Source organism: Berghia stephanieae, chromosome 6 (genome assembly GCF_034508935.2).
Source record: "Berghia stephanieae isolate SIO BIC M18660-M18661 chromosome 6, UCSD_Bste_1.3, whole genome shotgun sequence".
NCBI lineage: Eukaryota > Metazoa > Mollusca > Gastropoda > Nudibranchia > Aeolidiidae > Berghia > Berghia stephanieae.
In genome coordinates, this window is record NC_088365.1 from 46,453,912 (window position 1) to 46,478,648 (window position 24,737).

The 24,737-nt window shown below is 37.4% G+C and overlaps 1 protein-coding gene across 4 annotated transcripts in view; it reads left to right on the plus strand.

Annotated features, from left to right (window-relative positions):
- The first annotated feature begins 615 nt into the window (after positions 1 to 615).
- Positions 616 to 24,737, plus strand: part of LOC144975134 (uncharacterized) — a 63,732-nt gene continuing 39,610 nt past the window's right edge. The window contains exons 1-2 of one of the 4 annotated variants that reach the window (XM_078918910.1): positions 616 to 753; positions 1,063 to 1,298. The gene's annotated coding sequence lies outside the window, so the exon portion shown is untranslated. Of the gene's footprint in view, positions 1,299 to 24,737 lie in introns of all 4 variants that reach the window. The other 3 variants (XM_078918911.1, XM_078918908.1, XM_078918907.1) reach the window with 3 other exon arrangements.

The following is a 24,737-nucleotide window of genomic DNA, read 5'->3' on the forward strand; positions in this document are numbered from 1 at the left end:
AGAGGGAATAAATGAAGCGATGCAAAGCTAATTGAGCATGGTGAAACCGTGGAAATACTTTCTTTTAAAAAATGCACACGTAATTAAAATTTTTATTTTTCTTTATGCGAGAGTTTGTTGAATATCAATTATTTGAGATTTTTTCATAGTTTTTCTTTCGTGTGCGCCACGTTGAACGACGTGAAATGCTATAAATATGCATCATGAACGCGCCAGTTGTTGTTTGGGGCTGTGGAGATATGGGGGGAGGGGGGAGGGAGGAATGACGCGCGGGGCCATGAAATCCTAAAAATGTGAACTCGCACTTCGCACGCAACGGTGGTCGGCTGGCTGGCTGGCTGAGCACCAAAAAAAAACGCGGATGGTGCACCGAGTTAACAAGCGCCAATATTCTACCTTGCACTGGAAAAAACACATATTAAGAAATTTGGCAAGAAAACTCGTCCTTCAAATATCGATCGATTTAAATGACCCTCGTCTTAGTAAAAAATTTCAAACCTGGGACTTTCGAAGTCCCAGGTTTGAAATTTTTTACTAAGACGAGGGTCATTTAAATCGATCGAAATTTGAAGGACGAGTTTTCTGGCTAAATTTCTTAATATATGTTTTTTCCAGAGTAGGGGAGTTGTACCACCACCCTTGCTGTCTGTCTGCTGTCTGGCTATAACTAACCGCCGTGGCCTTACTGAAATCGTCGGCTGCTCGCTCCCCTCTCGGCTTCATTCACACATTCGACAGTCGGTTCAAATTTTTGTAAAGTCCCATTTGTTTTGTTTTTAAATATTATTATTCTAATATTATTTTCTTTTGAAAGCGAGAGTTGTATCAAAACATTCAATCTGTGTTTAGAGCTATCTAGAGTGATTAATAATATTATAATTCCTTTTTTTTTAAACGAGTGTTTTGTGTTGCGGTAATCGCGAGCTTATTCATAAAGATTGTGCGTTGTGTTGTTATAATAATAATATAATTATATCATTATTATTTAGTTTCTGATTGACTTATGTTAACTAAATTAGTTTGAGAGATGTTTGAATTGTATATTATATCATATTCTTATAGCAATATGATATCGGAATCAAATCAAGCCAAAGTCAGCCTTTGGTTTCTTTGACTCTATGTGAATGTTTTGGATGATAATTTACCCTAACTATATGGAGTATCTTTGTTGACATAACATTATCTATGTAAACAGTTATAAAATTTGGAATATCATTCAACATCGTGGAAGGAGTACGTATGACAATGGTATAGATAACATTGATACCAGCTCGGTTTCATCGGCTGAATACATAAAAGTAAGTTTATAAAATCCTTTTCTTAACTCTCACTAGCTCGCCTATTTTCACAAAGGGCTCTAGACATCGAGAATCTATATTCATATAATTCAGAATACATTTTAACTTAAAAAAGGGTCTTATACGTTTTTATAATGAAATGTTATGTATTTCTTTTCAAAGTTGCCACTACTACTACTACTACTACTACTACTACTACTACTACTACTACTACTACTACTACTACTACTACTACCATACTGTTAATGGATGATAGTGACGATGATGATGATAACGATGATAATAATATAATGATGATGGTGATGATGATGATGATGATGATGATGATAATATTAATATTAATAATAATAATAATAATAATAATAATAATAATAATAATAATAATAATAATAATAATAATAATAATAATAATAATAATAATAATAATAATAACGATTGCCTCACGTAGCTTCAGACCCACCTAGTATTAAGAAAAATTCGAAGAATTACGAATTTTTTGCCCCAGCTACAGAGCTTCATTCGACTCTTTGGCTCTATAAATCTTTTGAAAAGGAACATTTAGTTCCTTAGATCCTATATTCAGGACTCCGAAACATTTATGGATCATGGTGATGGCAAATTATTGATTTGTAAAGCTATATATTGACTTTTTTTTCATTTTTTAACCTTGGAAACCACGAATTAAAAAAAAATTTCAAGTACGCTAGCAGCTCTGTAGTTTAGTTTTATTATCTTTTCATTATAACTTCTGGATGCCAACGTTCAAATAATCGAGCCTATTTGAGTCAGGCCAGTGACCTAGATTCATACTGTATAGCCACAATTCACTAATTGCACAAAAGTGCACGCTGAAATCAACTCTGCGCGACGTGTTCTCATTTACAGATCCGATTACGCAAATTGTTTTAGGCTCATTGTTGTAATGGAAATATTCTCAAAAAATCCGCAAAGTATTGTTCATTACAACACTGTTAAATTATAACAAGCCCATAATTGTGTTCGGTTATCAGACCTGCGAATCTGTGCACTTTGGGTCAGCGTGTTGGATTCACAAGCATAATAAAGCTTTGTTATGTTGCTATGCTTGGGATATTTTGATTAGAAACCGCAAAGATTTGAAAAAAAAAACAAACAACTTGTTTGGGACGTGTCACAGCAATTAAAAATGAACGGTACACTTTGAATAGGAACCCCCTGATTAAAATCTGCATGTTATTCAATAATAGACATCATTGAATCTCTCCCTCGTTGAAGAGACACATAATAAAGATGATAATGGTGATAATGATGATAATAAAGATGTTGGAAATGATGATAATGATAATGATGATGATAATGATATTAATGATCATGGTGATGATGATGATGATGATGGTGATTATGATGATGATGATGATAATAATAATAATAATAATAATAATAATAATAATAATAATAATAATAATAATAATAATAATAATAACAATAACATTAATAAAGAAGATAACGATAATAAAAATAATGATGATGATGATGATGATGATGATGATGATGATGATGATGATGATGATGATGGTGATTAATATGATTATTACCAACAAGGTTGCTCATTTCCATAATCAAGAGTTCCACGAATAAATAAAGTGCCTCTAAGCGTATTTCCAATAACGCGTAGGTCGATATCGGCCAAATGTCCCAAGCGAGTGATGCGAATACAAGTAATTATCGTAATCGATTAGTTTTGACGTCATTCTACGCTACACCATGTTGGCAAGTATCGACGTTTTCATTTGGATTGCCTTGGTGGGGGGCTGGGTGCTTCTCTTCTTTTTTTCTTCTTCTTTTATTACACTCGCATATTTATAAGTAATGCCCTCAAAGACTGAAACATCTGGGTGGGTTCTTTTGACCCCTAAAAGTGGGCCGGGAGGTCATTTGCTGGGTATTCTGCTTCTCTATATCTGTTTTCCTGGTTGCCTCTGTCTTTGTCTGGGAATGGGGTAACTTCGATTTGTCCTGGCCCTGACCAGAGTCCTTGGCTGAGAGGGAAATGGTCAAATATAATATATATAGTTATAGTTTTGGAAGATGATATTTTTTCCTAGTAAATCATCTCTCTGTAATCCACTGTTTTGTTTTGAATATGTTTTATAGGCATTTGAGTGGGATTCTCTCGGTGGAATCCTGGGCTTGTGTAATGACACCTAGTAACTGGTTCCAAACTATCGGAACAATGGCGGACGCCATTATCACCATCACCGCCGTTTTGAAATACTTCTCCCACGAGCATAAAAGTGTACCCAGAAGAGAAAAACATATTAAATCTGATCATGTTTTGACTTTTATACATTCTAATCACATGTCATGTGAAACTTTCTGCATGAAGAATAAAAAGTACCGATTATCTTTGTTTAGAACCAAGCTGCTGGTTGCTGGGCGGACTATTGAATCCTATTACAAATCTACATTTGAACCTGCGAAAAACAATTTATTATGACGTCCAGAAGACTGAACCGAATGGAGACAGCTGTACAGCGATTTGTTTACGAACACAAGCTACCATCATTGTTGATGACTATTAACCAGTTTATTTTTGACTACCTAATCAAAACATGGAATTTGCGACACACCTTCAAACGTGCTCGGACAAACATTGTTGGTTGTTTACAAATGATAACGTGATCGGAACCAGCCTCTCTCTCTGATCATTGTTATTGTTTTTATACCGCCAAATGGATTAGTAGTTATCACACGATTTTCTCGATTAAATTATTGATGCATTTCGCTTAGCCAGAAAACTCACAACAATAACTTGCCAGTTGGATATAGATAGTATGCAGATAACGTCACTCAGGCCTTTGTTATTGTTTTTGCCATCCGCGTTTGTGAGTTGTTCTCACTAAACTGTATTAACCAGACTATAAAAGTTCATGGTTACATAGAGTTTGTGTGTTGGTCCGTTATACTTCCGGATGGCAATGTTGTGAACTCCTTCGCCAAGCGCATTCTATCTATAGATAGTATGCTCTTGGCGAAGAAGCTCATAACATTGCCATCCGGAAGTATAACGGACCAACACACAAAACTATGTGTATCCATGAACGTTTATAGTCGGGTTAAAACAGTTCAGTGAGCATTACTCATAAACGCGGATGGCAAAAAACAATAACAAAGTCCCGAGTGACGTCATCTTCGAACTATCTATAGATAGTATGAAGTTGTCGTCACTCACGTCTTTGTTATTGCTTTTTGCCTTCCGCGTTTATGAGTCATTCTCCCTAAACTGTATTCACCAGGCTATAAACGTTAAAGGTTACACATACTTTTGTGTGTTGTTCCGTTATACTTCCGGATGGCAATGTTGTGAGCTTCTTAGCCAAGCGCTAACCTTTGTGAGGCAATGTGGTCGAGTGCTATGACACTCGCTTTCGGATCGAAATTTCCTGGGTTCGAGCCTAGACGACGCATAGTTAAGTCCTTGGAAAAGGCTCTTTACTCACATTCACACCGTACACAGGTGTAAAATGAGTACCTGGCCGCAAACAGCGTTGTCTCTGTCGGAAAAAAAATTGTATTATTGTCTACAGGCGTCATGTCTTGTTCTACATGTTACGTGTTGCTGTTGCCCAAGGGACCCCTTTAAAGCGCTTTTAGTATAGTAGCACTTTAGTGGATATTGCGCTATATAAAAAGCTCAAGTTAACGTGATTTTTCACGTGATCAGCCCACGAAAAGATCAGACGGTGTTGAGAGTCTGTTCATGTTTATCTAGGAAATTGTTGTAGGTTTTTTAATTTTTTTTTTTTTTTATTGTACTCAAATGCCACCATATTGAATCCATATGACACTATTGGAAAACCTGCCCACAAAAAGGTCAAATGCAAGGGTCAAATTAATACAACTGTTTTTCCTACATATCTCTTTATCGATTTTGTCGTTAAGGATGGCAATCAATGCTAATAATATTATAGACATGTTGAAAGGGAAACCAACCATTAACCCTTGGGTCGATGCTTATGTTTCATTGGTTGAGGTTAAAAACAAAAGTACGCTCTTCCGCCACGGCACCATTAGATACCGTTCCCTAAATAACATTTCCATGAAGGAATAAAATAAAATTAAATTGATCTTTTATATAGCGCAATATCCACTAATCGTGCTCAAAGCGCTTTACAAGGGGTCCCTGGCTAACAGCAACATATAACATGATGGACGGGACATGACGCCTGTTAGGCGATAATACGATTTTTTTTCCGACAGAGACAACGCTGTTAACGTCCAGGTACCTATTTTACATTTGAGTAAGGTGAGAGATTGTGAGTAAAGAGCCTTTTCCAATGTCTGAACTATGCGCCGAGCGAGGACCATCCAATCCGAAAGTGAGTGTCATACAACAAGACCACATAGCCGCACCATTAGATATCGTCACTTTGGCATTCCATGAAGGAATATAGATAATCCATCAAACAAGATGTCTGATGTCAACAGAGATCGCCCGTGTTTTCCAAAGTTAACACAAATGAAGATAACATTAAGAAATAGTGTTTTCTTACATCAAAATGAGACCCCAGTTGATCAATACGTATAAAGTAGTCCTTCAGAGCCATTCGGCCCATGGAGCCGGAGTTTATCCCGGTTTCTATTTTCTATAGCGTGAAATGGGCAATAGCAATGACTTGCTACCCTTTGGATAGGACGCTAGTCAATGTACTTTCCGCCAGATTTAATAAACCCAGCTACCCATTTACTGCTAGGCGGGCGAGTACTCTACCAACTGAGCTATCGGGACCCCTAATCCGTATAACATGGTCATGAAACGTGATCAAATTTATAATGTTTTTCTCCTCTGGATACACTTTTATGATCGTCGGAGAAGTAATATCATTATTATTATTATTATTATTATTATTATTATTATTATTATTATTATTATTATTATTATTATTATTATTATTATGATTATTATTATGATTATGATTATTATTATTATTATTATTATTATTATTATTATTATTATTATTATTATTATTATTATTATTATTATTATTATTATTATTATTATTATTATTATTATTATTCCGTCCAGGCACAGAGACGGATCAATGTCTTCTCATCCTATTTTTGGGACGTCCCCAGATAAAAGAAATTAGCTCCGGGGGGAAACACGTATTTAGAAATTTGGCCAGAAAACTCACCCTTCAAATATCGATCGATTTAAATGTCCCTCAACTTAGCAAAAACTCTGAAACCTGGGACTTCATGGGAGACCTTGGGAGGAGTTTTTAACAAGATGAGGTTAATTGAAATCGATCGATATTTGAAGGACGAGTTTTCTGGCCAAATTTTGAAATAGGTGTTTTTTTTTCCTCCAGAATACGTGAGTTAGCTGGTTAAAAGAACAGAAGACAGACGAGTAATCCTCTTATAGAATATCGGTTGAACAGTGATGATGTCTGATAAGAACGCTGTGACATGTCGTAAGGTATAAAAATAGATTATTCGATTTATAGATAGAATGCGGTTGGCCAATGAGTTCACAACATTGCCATCCGGAAGTATAAAGGACCAAAACACAAACTCTGTGTAACCATGAACTTTTATAGTCTGGTTAATACAGTTTAGTGAGAACAACTCACAAACGCGGATGGCAAAAACAATAACAAAGGCCTGAGTGACGTCATCTTCGAACTATCTATAGAGGGCGCTCTATATTCAGAATAAAAACAATGCTTGTGCGGCTATGTGGTCTAGTGGTATGACACTCGCTTTCGGGTCGGAAGGTCCGGAGTTCGAGCGTTGCTCAGCCCATAGTTGAGTCCTTGGAAAAGTCTCTTTACTCACATTCTCTCACCGTACTCAGGTGTAAAATAAGAATCTGACCGTTGAGCTTTTAAAAAATTGAGCTTTATATAGCGCAATATCCACTAAATGTGCTCAAAACGCTTTACAGGGGGTCCCTGGTCAACAGCAACATTTAACATATAGGACGGGACATGCCGCCTGTTAGGCGATATTACAATTTTTCGGACGAAGACAACGCTGTTAACGGCCAGGTACTCATTTTACACCTGAGTACGGTGAGAGAAAGTGAGTAAAGAGCCTTTTCCAAGGACTCAACTATGCGCCGAGAGCGAGGCTCGAACCCAGGACCTTACGATCCGAAAGCGGAGTACAAAATACAAAGTACTTCCTCAATCCTCTTCGGGCCTCGAGGCACCTCCATTCCTTGTGGTCGTCGGCTGGCCTTGCAGTGGCTGTGCTGTATTCCAGGACAGGCCTGCTTTCCTTTTATGAAGCCAGTTTTCTGGTCCGCTTCTCTAGCTGCCGCGGTTTCTGTTTCTGTTTCAGTTACTGTAACATCTTGTTTTTTATGAGGCTGAGTTGAGTTGAGCTTTTAAAAAAATATATATTGCGCAATATCCCACTAATCGTGCTCAAAGCACTTTACAAGGATCCCTGGCCAACGGAAACACGTAACATGTAGGACGAGACACGACGCCTGTTACTATTAGGCGATAATACAATTTTTTTTCGGACAAAGACAACGCTGTTAACGACCAGGTACTCATTTTACACCTGAGTGCGGTGAGAAAATGTGAGGTAAATAAAGAGTCTTTTCCAAGGACTCAACTATGTTGTTAATCCTACGCCCAACCCCCCATTCCTTGAGGCAGGTGGGTTACTTTTTTATAATATAATGATCTCTCCCCTTTTCTCTCCTATTTATATAGGATTAAACCCCGTTAATTGGGTCATCAATAAAGTAGTTAGTCCTTCAGAGCCATTACGAGCTCATGGAGCCGGAGTTTATACCGGTTTCTATAGCGTGAAACTGACAATGATAGCATTTCTAGCTATCCTTTGGATAGAGAACTAATCAGTAACAAGTTATCTAAAAATTAGTAATCAAGAGCTGAGTGATGTCATCTTCATTCCTTCTATAGAATAATAAATCTATCAAATGGTCATTATTAGAAAACATAGTTTGTGACCAACCTTTGCTTACTTACTTACTTACTTACTTACTTACTTACTTACTTACTTACTTACTTACTTACTTACTTACTTACAGTAGGTGGCGGGGGAATGGGCGACCGTCAATCATGGAAGAGACTTTGGGAAAGACAGAAAGAAGGTTACTTGACTAAACCCTATAAAAATCAATGATAGGAGGAACATGCATCTGCAGCTCAACTCCTGATGTTTTCAGTTGACAAAGAATACAGGTTAGGGTGGGAAGACAGACCAGAGACTCCCCATCATGCCATGACAAACTAACAATTTGTTAAGATTGCATTTAATGTCAAAAACATGGGATTTATGCTCGTCGATTAGCCAAAATTTGTTTTTTTCCCCCCCACCTGCTTGAATGACAACTTGACTAAAAAGAGAACAACGTTGGATTTATATTTGTGCGCAGCAAAAGATTCTTTTTAATTGTCAATCAACTGTCATTTTCACCAAAAAAAATAAAAAAAATGAGCGAAATTATTCTGCAATCGACGAATAGACTTATTATTCAAATCATTCAAAACATTATTCAACGATTACGTCTTAATTAAGAAATAATAGGATTTTCCAATGGGTGGGCTGGAGTTATATACGATTCTTACAATTTTGCTTTTTGGAAGTCAGGACGTGTTCACACCCGCTGCACGAAGCCCATCAAATCAAAATAATTAATAAATTAAATTCCCATTAATCATCCCCAAGGGGAAATTTGTCTCTAGGGTGCGGCTATGTGGTCTAGTGGTATGACACTCGCTTTCGGATCGGAAGGTCTGGGTTCGAGCCTCGCGCTGGGCGCATAGTTGAGTCCTTGGATAAGGCTCTTTACTCACATTCTCTCACCATACTCCGATGTAAAATGAATACCTGGTCGTTAACAGCGGTGTCGTTGTCCGAAAAATTGTAATATCGCATAACAGGCGGCGTGTACCGTCCTACATGTTAAATGTTGCTGTTGACCATAGACCTCTTGTAAAGCGCTTTGAGCACGTTTAGTGGATATTGCGCTATATAAAGCTCAATTTTTTTTTATCCCAAGGAAGGACTGGAATAACCCAAACGTCAGTCGCAGTGCAGCGCCGCAAAGTTAGCTAGGCAGGGGCAAGGTGACTTGCTCAACGCCACACAGTGCAGGGGAGTATAATTTGAACTCGGTACCTTTTCTGGTACGTTGCAAAGAACATACTGCTGAGCCACGCTACCTTTCAAATAGCGGAGGCCAACGGTGAAAAACTCTACAGGACTTTAAAGCATTTTTTTGTTTATCACATAAACATTTGGTTGACGAAGCCCTTAAGGAAAAAAAATATTAACAAACAAAACAATTCTTTGTCCTTTAACTCACTCAATCCTAGAGATTTTTACTACTTTTCAAAATTGGAAAAAATGTATTAAAAATGAGCATGTACATAGATAGTTTTATTCAACTACCATTAACATGCACAAACTAAAAACATTAGCTTTGATGCTACGCCTATAATTTGTCTCATAAAAATGTAATAAATAGGCATGGGGTAAAAGTAACCCGAGTATACTACGGATATAGTCGGTGTTAGGGTTGAGTGATTGAACTCTTTCCTTACTGATCATTTTCAGTATGTTCCCCAAATGGCAGGCTAACATAGCAGAAAAATCGATTTAAAAAACCTCAAAGAAGCTCTCTACAAAATAACTCTGTTCTTATTAATCAAACAAAGATCATTCTTCAAAGTTTACGATGTACAAAATAAATTTGAATAAGAAAAATGTGTTGTTACCATCGTCTACTAATAGTACTATATAATTTTTTTAAAAAGTGAGCTTTTATATAGCATAATATCCACTAAATGTGCTAAACGCGCTTTACATGGGGTCCCTGGTCGACAGCAACATTTAACATGTAAGACGGGACATGCCGCCTGTTAGGCGATATTACAATTTTTCGGACAAAGACAACTTTGTTAACGGTCATTTTACACCTGAGTACGGTGAGAGAATATGAGTAAAGAGTCTTTTCCAAGGACTCAACTATACGCCGAGCGAGGCTCGAACTCAGGACCTTCCGATCCGAAAGCGAGTGCCATACCACTAGACCACATAGCCGCACATATAGTCGCTGATTGTAACAAATGTGACGATTTTGCTGCACGTGGCAAGGAGAGGGTTAACCTTCAATTCCATGAAGTGAGACACCAGACACCGTTCGTTGAATAAAACGTTTGGAAAACCCATTCATTCATATTACAGTACAGGCTATTCGAGGACATGGAAGGAAGGCGTAACATTACACCTTCCTCTTTTCCGGTTCAAAAATTCTTGGAAGTGTGTAGCCAATCCTCTGGACATTGTATAAATAATGCATATTGTTACATATTGAATCATAACTTGGCATAACTATTTTAGTAATAGGATGTATAGGCAGATTCTTTAAGAAGTCATCTTTACTTATATGAATGACATGCTTATTTAGCATTCCTATTACATCAAATCATACTTCCAGTAAGTAATAACACCCACTATTTTAATGTATTGTATTTATCACTCTCCTCTCCAATGATGCCCTTATTTAAAAAAACAAACAAACTTGAATCTTCAGTTTGTAGAAGAGTTTCAGTCAATTTTTATAGAGCTCATTTACAGATCTATTCTTAGGATTACGGGATGTAAAAGAGCGAGGACGGATTGTCTTTGTTGGCGACCAATATTTATTTAGGTATAAGATGCCATCGCTCTGAAACCTAACGATCATAAAATGTTTGTATTCAGTCCTCCGGAATAGTGGTTTTACACTTCCAATGAGATTGGAACCATTATTTTGACTATACACGTTTGTTCCCTATTACTATTATTATTATTATTATTATTATTATTATTATTATTATTATTATTATTATTATTATTATTATTATTATTATTATATTATTATTATTATTATTATTATTGTACGTATTGGTGGTATTACGATTGTTGTATTTTTTTGTGGTTATTAATGGTATCAGTGAAATTTTGAAAACCTATTAATTTTAAGCCCGACGAAGAATGAAGAACATCATGACACGCAACTGGGTGTGCTGTTGTACTCCCTTACTCTGGAAAAACCCATATTTATAAATTTGGCCAGAAAACTCGTCCTTGAAATATCGATCGATTTAAATGACTCTCTTCATAGCAAAAACTCTGAAACTTGGGACTTCGGCAAGTCCCGGGTTTGAGAGATTTTGCCAAGATGAGAGTCATTTAAATCAATCGAAATTTGAAGGACGAGATTTCTGGCCAAATGTTTAAATATAGGTTTTTCCAGAGTACGGGAGTGCAGTCAATACCTGACGTGTTTTGTCTTTGTTGTGTTATCTATTTTAGATTGTGTTGTTTTACTATTTATTACTAGCAAAATGCTTTAATTATGGGAAGACACGTATTTAAGAATTTGACCAGAAAACTCGTCCTCCAAGTACCCTCATCTTGGCAAAAATTCTCAAACCTGGAACTTCAAGAAAGACTTCGCCGAAGTCCCAGTTTTGAGAGTTTTTACCAAGATGAGGTTGATATAAATCTATCGATAATTGAAGGTTGAGTTTTCTGGCCAAATTTTTGAATACGTACGTGTGTTTCCAAATTACAACAGTTAACTGGTTAATTTGATGACGATTCAATTACATTTGGGAAGAAAGTCATGGGCATGATCTATATTCCCTTTCCATGTGCTCGAGGTCATTGATCACATTGTAAAATGTGCTCAAAGTGACCTACATAGTCAAACGTATTCACAACTTTTGAAATATCTGACATCACGATTGGTCATTTTGTTCAGCTTGACACATTTGAATGTTTACAACTTTCATAAACAAAGCAGCATGTTTACATTTGTTAAGAAATATCCAATCGTTGGAAATCAACAAATCATGTGATTGATGACTGGGTTGGACGAAAACATGAATATAGAGAGAATGCGCTTGGCCAAGGAGTTCACAACATTGCCATCCGGAAGTATAAAGGACCAACACACAAACTCTGTGTAACCATGAACGTTTATAGTCAGGTTAATACAGTTTAGTGAGAACAACTCACAAACGCGGATGGCAAAAACAATAACAAAGGCCTGAGTGACGTCATATGCATACTATCTATAGATCGCTCCCATTGTGCTAAATCGAGGACAATAAACTCTTCGATAACCACACCTTTCCGACAGCCGCCATACTGTAACAATGGCCGTGATTGGTGGACATAGCAAACTACACGGGATTTACTATGGATAGAATGTGTCTTAGCAAAATACCCACTGTTTTACGCTTGATCAATAAAACCAACACAGAAACATATGTGTAAACTTACACGTTTATAATATGATCGAGAAAATCGTGTGATAACTTGTCACCCATATAGATATTATGCGCTTGGCTAAGAAGCTCATAACATTGCCATCCGGAAGTATAACGGACCAACACACAAAACTGTGTGTAACCATGAACTTTTATAGTGTGGTTGATACAGTTTAGTGAGAAGTACTCACAAACGCGGATGACAAAATACAATAACAAAGGCTTGAGTGACGTCATCTTCATTCTATCTATATGGCGGTATTAAAACAATAACAATGTGACAGAGAGAGAGAGAGAGAGAGAGAGAGAGAGAGAGAGAGAGAGAGAGAGAGAGAGAGAGAGAGAGAGAGAGAGAGAGGTCGATTTCATTCACGTAATTGTTTATAAACAACCATTTTTGTCCGAGCACGTGTGAAGGTTTGTCATAAAATTATGTCCGAGTGCGTGTGAAGGTGTGTTGACAAATTCCATGTTTTTACTGGTCAAAAATCAACTGGTTCATTTCTTTATGCCTTTCTATATGCATGTCTTTATGCATGTCTTTATGCATTTCTTTATGCGTGTCTTTATGCATTTCTTTACGCAAGCAATCTTGGAAACCAAAGCCTTTTACAAAGAACATTTTATAGCGGCATTGGAATTAGATACAATGAATTCCCCGCCCCTTCCCCTTATTTGACGCATAAATAAAAAAAATAAACCATAATTAAGCATTTATTTAGAGCAACATCCACTAAAGCCTGCTCAAAACGCTTTACATAGGATCCATAGCCAACAGCAACAGTTAATGTGTAGGACGATACATGACGCTTGTTACGCGATATTACAATTTTCCCCCCGACAGAGACACCTGAGTATGGTGAGAGAATGTGATTAAAGAGCCTTTTCCATTGACTCATCTATGCGAAGCTTGGAGCCGGAATCGAACCCCAGGACTTTCCGATCCAAAGAATGCGACGTGTACATATATACAGGTCTGGCATCCGCACTCACTTATGGGCCTAGTTTAACATTGTTGTAATGGACAACATTTTGCGTCATTTTTTAAAGATTTCCATTACAACAGTGATCCATAAGGACTTGGGTTATCAGACCTGCAAATAAGTGCACGTCGGAAGAGTGCCAGATCACAAGACCACATAGCCGCACACTTTAATCAGACTGACTCTCCCAACCGAAAAAAAAGTTGTTTTTTTTTCAACTTGGGAGAGAATAACTATGATGGCATTGATACCTAGATAACCGCGCCTCTCGAACAGCCGTCAAAATGTAAACAATGGCAGTGATTGGTAAACATCAACTACACAGATGCTGTGTGTCTAAGTAAAATACCCGCTGTTCTACCCCTTGTTAAATAGAGCCAAAAAAGAAAAACATGTTTATAGATAGTTCGAAGATGACGTCACTCGGGTCTTTGTTATTGTTTTTTGCCATCCGCGTTTATGAGTAATGCTCACTGAACTGTATTAACCTGACTATAAACGTTCATGGCTGCACAAAGTTTTGTGAGTTGGTCCGTTATACTTCCGGATGGTAATGTTATGAGCTTCTTAGCCAAGCGCATACTATCTATATATAGATAGTATGAAGTTGACGTCACTCGGGTCTTTGTTATTGTTTTTTTGCCATCCGCGTTTATGAGTAATTCTCACTAAACTGTATTAACCTGACTATAAAAGTTCATGGTTACACAGATTTTTGTGTGTTGATCCGTTATACTTCCGGGTGGCAATGTTGTGAACTCCTTTGCCAAGTGCATACTATATATATCTACTTAAAAGTTTATAATAATATAATGATCGAGAAAATCGTGTGATAACTAGTCACCTATCTGGCGGTATAAAATAATTAGAGAGAGGTCGATTTGATTCATGTTATTGTTAACAAACAACCAACCATGCTTGTCCGAACACGATCGAAGGTGTATCAGAAATTTCATGTTTTGATTGGTGAGCAATCTCTTGGGTAAGTGACTAATATCCCCCGTTTTGTTTCTATTTATATTGAACGAAAGAACACTGCCATACAAATACTCTTCAACAGTCGTAGCGTCACTTCCTTTCTAATGACGCATGGTAACTTAGTAACAGTGGCTCTAAACTATCGGAACAATGGCGGACGCCGTATGGAATATTTATCCGGCGAGCATAAAAGCGTATCCAGAGGAAAAAAACCCCACATAAATTTGATCATGTTTTGACTTTTACACATTCTGATCACAAGGCATATGAAAAGTTCTAGCCAGCATGAAAAATAAAAAGTAATGATTTTCATTGTTTAGAACCAAGATGGCCGCCGTTGCCGGGCGGCGTGACATCAGACTATTGAATCGTATTATTATGATAGAATCCTAAAGGTCACTTCCGATCGGAAAGGTCAAGTGAATATATTTATATTATATCAATCGCTTGGTATTTGCTATGGTATCTCTCCCCCCCCCCCCACTCCCAATGGATGAGTGTTTGATTTTACAAGATGGTTAGGGGTTGGGGTGGTAAAAATTGATAACACGTACATATATATTATTCACTGCATTTGTTAGAGAACTGAATACGTGTGTATGAAAGGTGCCAGACAAAGAAAGAAAGAAAGAAAAAAAAAACAAAGAAAAAAAACCCCAAAAAAAAAACCCATCCCAATCTTGAACGTTTATAGTCTGCTTAATACAGTTCAGTGAGAATTACTCATAAACGCGGATGGCAAAAAGCAATAACAAATACCCGAGTGACGTCAAATTCATTCTATCTATAGGTAAATGACAGACATTAAGGATAATAATCCTGGCATATTAATCTAGAAAAGATATCTTATATCTCATTGTAAATTGTAATTGCTTTGATCAGACGAGCACGATGTGTCATAAGGATAAATTAATGGTTCGTTTTCATGTTCAAAGTAACGATAAAAATGGACGTGTAACAAATCGGTTGTTCCTGGAGAGGTTTGTTTGTTATTTTGTTTGTTCGTGTCGTTACGCTAAATGTTTCATTCTAGCCAGTTAACTATGGAAGAAACACGTATTTATAAATTTGGCCAGAAAACATGGTTTTTTGTTTATTCATCTTAACAACGCCACTACCACAGTATCCCATTCTTCTGGTTGTTTTTGTTAATTCATCTTAACAACGCCACTATCACATTATCCCATTCGTCTGGTTGTTTTTGTTTATTCATCTTAACAACGCCACTACCACAGTATCCCATTCTTCTGGTTGTTTTTGTTAATTCATCTTAACAACGCCACTATCACATTATCCCATTCGTCTGGTTGTTTTTGTTTATTCATCTTAACAACGCCACTACCACAGTATCCCATTCTTCTGGTTGTTTTTGTTAATTCATCTTAACAACGCCACTATCACATTATCCCATTCGTCTGGTTGTTTTTGTTTATTCATCTTAACAACGCCACTACCACATTTTATCATTCGTCTGGTTGTTTTTGGTTATTCATCTTAACAACGCCACTACCACATTATCCAATTCTTCTGGTTGTTTTTGTTAATTCATCTTAACAACGCCACTACCACATTATATCATCCGTCTGGTTGTTTTTGGTTATTCATCTTAACAACGCCACTACCACATTATCCCATTCTTCTGGTTGTTTTTGTTAATTCATCTTAACAACGCCACTGCCACATTATATCATTCGTCTGGTTGTTTTTGTTAATTCATCTTAACAACGCCACTACCACATTATCCCATTCTTCTGGTTGTTTTTGTTAATTCATCTTGACAACGCCACTACCACATTATCCCATTCTTCTGGTTGTTTTTGTTAATTCATCTTAACAACGCCACTACCACATTATCTCATTCGTCTGGTTGTTTTTGTTTCTTCGTCTTAACAACGCCACTACCACATTATCCAATTCGTCTGTAGTGTTTCATTCATCTTGTTTTGTTGATAAAGGGGAAACCCGAAAGTCCATTTTATGTTTTCGTATATTAGATTGAAGCTTACTTTAAATTAATTTCACATTCTTATTCATTGCCAAAGTAAAATACATATGTCACCAATCTGCTGTGCTATAGATGCTGTGCGCTTGGCTAAGAAACTTACGACATTGCCACCCGGAAGTATAACGGACCAACACACAAAACTATTATGTATAACCTTGAAGGTTTATAGCCTAGTCTGGTTGATACATTTTTATTGAGAATTACTCATAAACGTGGTTGGCAAAAAACAATAACAAAGACCTGAGTAACGTCATCATCGTTCTATCTATAGCATAGTCTGGTTGATGCTGTTTGGTGAGAATTACACATAAACGTGGTTGGCAAAAAACAATAACAAAGATCTGGGGGACGTTATCTTCGTTCCATCTATCGTAATTGGAATCTAAAACGACAAAACGTGTTACAGATACTTAGCATTTGGCCTTTATCTCCAAAGGGGGATTACATTACAAAGGCCACGCTAGATTCATTGATATTCATTGCCAACTTGACTACAAGTCTTCCACTTCATCCAGGGAGAATTTCCAAGCTATGTTTACTCTGTTTTGGTTTCAATTTAGAATAATATTTAATTATTTAAAAAAAAAATCTCATTCCTTTATTTTAAAAATAACTTTGAAACGCATCCTTCCTCTCCCGTTCCCCCACTTTCTCTCTGTCTCTCTCTCTCTACCTCTCTTACTCTTTATTTCTTTCTTTCTTTCTGCCCCCCCCCCCCCCCCCAATCGATAATTTATTTTTAAAAATATATCTTAATATTAATAGGATAGGTAAGGTGGCCAATAATAACATTATCGCCGTCTAGTATTCTTCAATATGACCTCCCCCCCCCCCGGTTCCCTACCTTATTTTTTTATAGTTTTGATCTCATTACTTCCATCTCATTGTTGCTCTCTTTCTCTCTCTCTCTCTCTCTCTCTCTCTCTCTCTCTCTCTCTCTCTCTCTCTCTCTCTATCTCCCCCCCCCCTTCCTTTCAACTTCTCTGCCGTACTCTGGAAAATATCCCATGTGAAAAAATTTGACCAGAAAAAAAAATCGATCGATATAAAATGACTTTCGTCTTGGCAAAAACTCTCAAACCTGGATTTCCCGATGTATCCTACATAATTTGCATATCCTCCTTTTTGAATAAAAAAATACAGGACTGCTCTATAAATAGAATTGTATCATACATAAACACACATACACACAAACACACTCATACACACATAAGGAAGAAAGCTATTATAATTTCAAAAATTATTTTCGACAAAATTTGCATATACGCCTTTTTAAAAACTAAACTACAGGGCTGCTATATAAATAGAAGCTGTATCACGCACGAACACACACAGACACATACATTCACACACACACACACAAACACACACACACACAAACACACACACACACAAACACACACACACACACAAACACACACACACACAAACACACACACACACACAAACACACACACACACACACACACAAACACACTCATACACAGATGTATTATAATTTAAAATTTTATTTTCCACAAAATTTGCATATAAAGCTTTTTGAAATAAAATACAGGTCTGCTATATAAATAGAAACCGTATCACACACACAAACAAACGAACAAACACACCCATGCATAGAGGGCATCTGGCGTGACTGTCTGAAGGGCACATTCATTGAAATGAGGGCAAATAAGCTACATGCGGTTCTCAGTTTCAGACAACGATAATAATAAAAATAATAATAAAAAAAAAACACAGAGAAAAAAAAACAAAAACAAAAAAAAACAAAAACAAACCCGCCTGTGTTATTCCTGTCTGGAATTTTGTGACGTAACAGTCTGATACACACAAATTATATCATGATAAGTAGAGTGTAGTGTTAGCGACTCGTTGGTACGGACGGACGGACGGACGCTCTCCTCTGCCAGCAGCTCTACGAAAGCGTTCGGGTATTCGATTGCATTCGCATCTCTGTGTTTGTGCAAACGTACAGGCTACATACACGATTGATCGATGGAACGGGGACGCCGTCCAGCAATGATTTATTGGCCGTGAATAAAAAAAGACTGACTTGCTTCCGCTCATTACATCGACTAGGATTTTGGTGAGAAAATGGAGACTAAAAATAATTTACGATTCTTTCATCTCTTTGTATCAATATATTAAACGATTTATTTTTATCGTGCCCAATAACACAACGAGCTTGCGAGCAGATATTATTAGATATTTTGTAACTAAGTGGTATGGTATTCGTACTTTAGACCTGTAAATTCTCAGTCAATTAACTGAAATCAGTCAATTCCTTAAATTCAAATATTTTTTAAAAGGAAAGAAAGAAATGAAGAAAGAAAGAATTCATGAATCGTAGTCGAATGACCGTGAAGTAATTAGGAATGTTCCACAGAGCTACGCATAGCTCAAGGGCCGTTTATATTTACGATGGATATATTGCCAAGGCTAAGCGACGCTTCTTAGAAATGCCGTGTCTGAACACATCCCAGTGTATTTTCACACAGGCTTCGTGAAATTATCTTTTCAATTTCCAAACCTGTCGTGATCCCAATGGTAGCTAATTTTAACTGAGCCGCCGAGCGATAAATTTCACTGTTTCGTCTAAGCCAAAATTGACCACATTTACTTGGTGGAACCTAAAAGTATGAAAAAAATTTAATGCGGAAGCCGGAAGTGCGTTATGAAGACACCTTCAAATCGAAAGTTATATGATTGCTACAATGCACATCTCGATTGCCTCACGTTGTAAACAAACTGGTTGACCGTTTCTTTCATTCTCCCGTAACTTAGTTTTCTGCCATTGTTTTGCTCAAGTGAGCTTGCTGTTTACTATTCATCTCGATACGAAGAGTTTCAGTGAGGTTCAGTTTCAGTCTCAGTCAATTTTTATAGAGCTCATTTAGAGGTCTAGTACTTCTATTCACCATAATTTGTATCTTTCTCCCTCTGCTTGCTTGAATGACAATTTGACCCAACACTAAAAACGTTGGATTAGTCTGAGATTCGTTCCCCAGTCGAGGTCGACTGATTATTTTGGGATTTTTTCTTCTTGTATTTTTCTTTCTTGCTTTGTCTGGCATCTTTAACATACACACTTGTTCAGATCTTTATCTTACACCAGTGCCTCTCCTTAATTTCTTAATTGGATTGTTCTATCACGGGATGTCATCGCGTTGATTACTAAAGGTACCACATGAAATGTTATAGTCTTTGATTTATCAATTTTGTTTGAATTTGATATTTCTTTTAGAATTCTATAGCAATCGGGGGTAGATAGATAGATAGATAGATAGATAGATAGATAGATAGATAGATAGATAGAGAGAGATAGAGATAGAGATAGAGATAGAGATAGATAGATAGATAGATAGATAGATAGATAGATAGATAGAGAGAGAGAGATCTAGAGAGAGAGAGAGAGAGAGAGAGAGAGAGAGAGAGAGAGAGAGAGAGAGAGAGAGAGAGAGAGAGAGAGAGAGAGAGGATTGGTTTAGAATAAAATTTCAAAATGCGATGGCTGTCATTTTTGTCTGCTCCTATTCCATGCCAAGCACTTGACAACGTTTGACCCAAGGCTACAGTTTATCTGACAAATCCATTGTTCGAAGCCGACGTGTACATATGTACTGGTCTGTACCTGTAAATTCTCAGTCAATTAACTGAAATCAGCCAATTCGTCAAATTCAAATAAAGAAGAAAGAAAGAATTCATGAATCGTAGTCGAATGACCATAAAGTAATTAGGAATGTTCCACAGAGCTACGCATAGCTCAAGGGCCGTTTATATTTACGATGGATATATTGCCAAGGCTAAGCGACGCTTCTTAGAATTGCCGTGTCTGAACACACCCCAGTGTATTCTCACACAGGCTTCGTGAAGTTATCTTTTCAATTTCCAAACCTGTCGTGATCCCAATGGTAGCCAATTTTAACTGAGCCGCCGAGTGATAAATTTCATTGTTTCGTCTAAGCCAAAATTGACCACATTTACTTGGTATAACCTAAAAGTATGAAAAAGTTTAATGCTAATGCGAAAGCCGGAAGTGCGCAATGAAGACACCGTCAAATCGAAAGTTATATGATTGCTACAAGCACATCTCGATTGCCTCACGTTGTAAACAAACTAGTTGACCGTTTCTTCACGGATGTGGGTATCTAATTATAAGAAACAATTGTAAGTAGCCTAATTAATTCCCACGTAAATTAGATTTCTGCCATATTGTTTTGCACAAGTGAGCTTGCTGTTTACTATTCATCTGGTTTCTTTGGATTTTTCTGATACGATACGAAGAGTTTCAGTGAGGTTCAGTTTCAGTCTCAGTCAATTTTTATAGAGCTCATTTACAGGTCTAACTCATCGCAAGAGTCGAACGTGCTCGAACGTTGACGGTCGCAATAATGACTTGCAAACTCCAAATGAATAACACCACTTTAGACCCTTATTTTTTTGCTCTTACCTGTCTTAATTTCCCGGTTGTTGATAATGATAAGAAATGATTTGAATGCACTTTAACTGTCGTACTCTGGAAACGCACGTACTTTAAAAATTTGGCCAGAAAACTCGATTTAAATGACCCTCATCTTAGCTTAAAAAATCTCAAACCCGAGACTTCGCGAGGTCTTTCCGTCAAGTCCCTGTTTTAAGAGCTTTTTGCCAAGATGAGAGATTTAAATCGATCGATATTTGAAGGACGAGTTTTCTGGTCAAATTTTTAAATACGTGTTTTATCAGGGTTCCATAGTTGATTGGTTAAAAGACACTTCTTAAAGAGTCCCAACACAGTGGTTCCCGTTTTTTCTCACGTTAACTGCTGCTGCACTTGACCCCTGTGGCCTCTTTACGATATGGCCTTGTTGTCTGCATTCCATACCGTTGCATTATAAAAACTTGCTGTTTTTCTTTCTGCAAGTATTTTTTTTAAATCATGGGTTCTGCAGAACTATTTGAAAGAAGAAATAGCCAAAGCGATCGATTTTATTCAATAAGACAAATAACTAAAACGTTACTGGCTTAATTTTTATGTTTGGGGTGGGGGTTCCTATAGCTCAGTTGATAGAACACTCGCTTCGCAAGTAAAAAGATCGAGATCGATCCCGGGTGAAGTCGAGATTTGTTTTCAACACCCCCCCCCCCCGCCGCCCCTGTCAACCTAGTAGTGATTTAGCTGAGTCTTGTTAGATCTGGCGGAAAGTACTTACCGAAAGACTAGCGTCGTATCCAAAGGGTGGCAAGCAATTGGTATTTTCCGTGTCATGCTATAGAAACTGGGATAAACTCCGGCTCCCATGGGCCTAATGGCTATGGAGGACTACCTAATTTTTTGTACACAAAATGCACTTTCTTGTTGGGGTTTTATGACCTCCCAACAGGAGGTCACTTGCTGTGTCTTCTTTCCCCCTACATATTATGTTTTCCGAGTAGCTTTCTATCTTTGTCTTGGGATGAGATTACTTGGTTTATCCTGACCCCGACCGGAGTCATTCGCTGAGGGGGAAACAGTCAAATGTATGGTATTAGTTTTCTTCCGTGTAAATCGTCTCTCTGTTATGATTATTTACTGTAATAATTCTTTTGTTTTGAATATCTTGTTTGTAAGCATTTGAGTCTTTTCCTCTTGGTGGTATCCTGTCCTCGTGTTTGGATGAGACTTATAGGTACGTGATTTCAAACTAAGGACACACTGATAGTGTGCTCTTGGAATCTACATTTGTTAATTGTTTGAACCAATTCCCCTTTATCTTTCTTATTTTCTTGTGCTTTTACTAAATCTAGACTTTTAAAAAATTCTTATTTCTGTCATTTTTGCTCGCGCTGTGTCGCAAATAATCAAAATAATTTTCATACAGATTGGAACGTTTACTTGGACTATAAATAAATAATAAATAAATAATAAAATAAATTCATGTTATTCACCCCCAAGGGGAAATTTGTCTTTAGGGTCTATTCCAAGGGAAGACTGGAATAACCCAGGCGTCAGTGCAAAGTGAGCTAGGGCGAGGTGACTTGCTCAACGAGGCAGGTTGTCGAATCGGTACCTTTTGGATACGAAGCAAAGACTATAACGGTAAGCCGCCACGCTGCCACGAGTATCAAATCGGATAAGGCATTATTAACCAGTTCATTGCCGTACTCTTGAAAAAACTTGTATTTAAAAACTTGGCCAGAAAACTCGTCCTTCAAATATCGAACGATTTAAATAACCCTCATTTCGGCAAATAAAAGCTCTCAAACATGGGACTTAAAGAAAGACTTCGAGGAAGTCCCAGGTTTTGAGTTTTTTTTGTTGTTCCAAAGATGAGCGTCATTTAAATCGATCAGTGTTTGAAGGACGAGTTTTCTGGCCAAATTTTGAAATACACGTTTTTCCAGAGTACGGCATTTAGCGGGTTAAAGTTGATCGGATGATGCATTAAACGTGCACGGATTGCAGCAAAGATATGTCTATATTATGGTCTAATAATATTAAGGCAACGACTTGCTCTATTAAAACTAAGAATTCTCTCGTCTATTCGATAATAATCTCATTCTGCAAGGCCATTGACCTGACAAGAAAGATTAAAAGTTGTTGTTTTTGCTTTTGTTGTTTTGTTTTTCTCCCCTTTATTTGCTTTAAGTGGAGACGGGAGGATCCACCCGACGTATACTTATTTGCAGGTCTGATAACCCACAATTTTACGGACCCATTGTAATGGAAATACTCTCAAACCGACGTAAAATGTTGTACATTGCAATAATGTTAAACCAGGCCCATCATTACGGCTATCAGACCTTCTAATATGTGAACATTGACCCAAGCAATTCAGGTCCGATGAATCTGGTTTTAAGTTTAAGTGGTGAGATGAAGATCTACGACCCGAGTTGGAGATTTTAAAAGTTGAAGCCCCGAAATAAATTTACGATTTGATTAAGCGGGCGGTGAAAGAAATCAATAAACCGAATGTACGCAAGAGGGAACATGGGAAAAGAGCTATACTTATTTTTGACTAGACAGAAATGTGTTATAGGGGGCTGCCGGGAGGTGGGGGGGGGGGGGGGGGGGGGGATGGTATGGACGAAAAAGTTTGGTCTGTAGACTCTTCTTCTTCTTCTTCTTCTTCTTCTTCTTCTTCTTCTTCTTCTTCTTCTTCTTCTTCTTCTTCTTCTTCTTCTTCTTCTTCTTCTTCTTCTTCTTCTTCTTCTCGTGAGCCGTTATATCCGGAGTCCATTTTCGGAGATGAAGCTACTCATCATTTTGAGTTCTTCTAGTGGGCGGAAAAGTCATTTAGTAAATACGTTGTAGACTGTCGTATTCTGAAAAAAAAAACATATTTGAAAAATTTGGACCAGAATACTCCTCCATCAATTCATTCATTTAATCCTTTACATTCCTTGTGAACCATAGGGCTTCAACAGTAAGTAAATCTCCACAGTATTCTGTTCTTTGTTTTCTTCTTCATCTCTCCCCAGGACATTCCAGTCAACTTCACTTCTTTCTCACAAGACCTTCTCCATGTTTTTTTTGGATCTCCCAACCTTCCTCTTTCGATCAATTATCATACTAATAAAAAAATAAATAAATAAATGAGCTTTTATTTAGCGCAATATCCACTAAACATGCTCAAAGTGCTTTACAAGGGTTTCCTCGCCAACAGTAACATATTCAATATTTAGGACGGGGCATGACGATTGTTAGGCGATATTACATTTTTTTGGTGGAGAATGTGAGTAAAGAGCCTTTTTCCAAGGACTCCCGAAAGCGAGTGACATACCACTAGACTACATAGCCACATAATTAATTAAAACGACTTTCATCTTGTCAAAAATTCTTACACCTGAGACTTTAAGCTTGAAGTTCCAGATTTGATAATCGTTTTTGATTAGACGAGGGTCATTTAAATCGATCGATATAATTTGAAGGACGAGTGTTCTGGCCAAATTTTTAAAGAATGTATTTATTTAGAGTAAGACCTCAACCCCCCCCCCCCCCCCCACACCCCAGTTCTCTATCCCGGCAATCTCATATAGGAGAAACATGCCCCCCCCCCCCCCCCCCCCCCCCGAATAGCTAAAGGCCTTGTAGATAGGTTGTAGACTGTAGACTGGTTCTAAGATTGACGATAAATTAAATGTGTTGATGGATTGTGTGTCGGGGTGGCTATGGTGTGGTTACATGGAAACACGATATTACTCTCTCTCTCTCTCTCTCTCTCTC